Genomic DNA, 1,142 nt, shown 5'->3' with positions numbered 1-1,142 from the left:
TTAATTAACAAGGCTGCAGTGTCTCCTTATCTCGCCATCAGAGCCCGTAAGGACTTCTATGGAACGCATTTGCACCATTGTTAGCATTGCTTTGAACCATTTCCCTTGTGGTTTGACTGGCGTGCGCCACGGTGGTTGATCAACCCCTCATAGTACTTGCTGTCCAAACGAATGGGTGTGGAAGTGGTGAAAGGTGGTGCAGGGCACTTGGTTTTCAGTGCGCCGGCATATGAAGAGTCCATAGAGGGATCTTGTGTGAGAAGGCAGAACAATGCGACACACCTATTGAATGCGCTCCTGAAAGTGTGACCATTTCATCTGCACTGGAGGTTGGTGCAGGCAGATTCTGGGGCACTTCATCACCGTTTGAGGGCATGCAGCCTCTAATTGGGTCTTGGCCTCCTCGATCACCTCGAAGCCATGCAAGCTTGGGTTGTTCACGAAATTGTCTCTCTCGGCTATTGGATTACCCGGTGCAGATGCTAGTAACACAGAACCATCACAACCCTCTACATACGTACGTAGTAGCAATCAATTTCCGAGACTTGATTTAATTGTAACCAGAAACTGATATATTTTAATATGCATACGAAATTATGGACTTGAACTTACCCTCACAAAGCAATCATGGAAATGCATTCTAATGAGTCCAGCAGCTATGCCCGCGTTGTCTGAAATTGCTTTGTTTACTGTGCTTCTCACTATTTCCTCGGCAGATGGACACGCGGAGCTGTAGAAACCCACTTTCAGATATGCTGAAGCCAATGATGAAACACCTAGAATCAGAACCAAGCAGGAAACCATTTGAAGCATGTGTCGAGTATTAATATTTATTGTTTTATGCTTGCTTTCTATCAAACTCAAAGAAGGTTGAAGTCCAAGACGCATGGTTCAACTTCTATTATTAACAGAGTTGCTGCTAGAACATTAACTTAGCTTTAAACAACTTACACTCCAAGGAAGCATTCACACCAAATGGAAAATAACATCAAATCAGTTGAGTATTCTGTCAAGGAAGTGTATGAAATGCTACATTTTCAGAACACATCATTCGAATCGGATATCTTTAAGTGAATTTGGAAAGATCCAGTGCCGTCAAAGGTTGCTGCTTGACAGAGATCAAACAAAAGAGAATCTATGTA

General features: G+C 43.2%; 1 pseudogene; it reads right to left on the bottom strand.

Moving 5' to 3' along the window:
* On the bottom strand, positions 1–813 carry LOC114402282 (annotated as a pseudogene).
* Positions 814–1,142: the final 329 nt, after the last annotated feature.

The sequence above is a fragment of the Glycine soja genome, chromosome 20 (genome assembly GCF_004193775.1).
Source record: "Glycine soja cultivar W05 chromosome 20, ASM419377v2, whole genome shotgun sequence".
Lineage (NCBI taxonomy): Eukaryota > Viridiplantae > Streptophyta > Magnoliopsida > Fabales > Fabaceae > Glycine > Glycine soja.
This window is presented reverse-complemented; position numbering and strand designations above follow the sequence as displayed.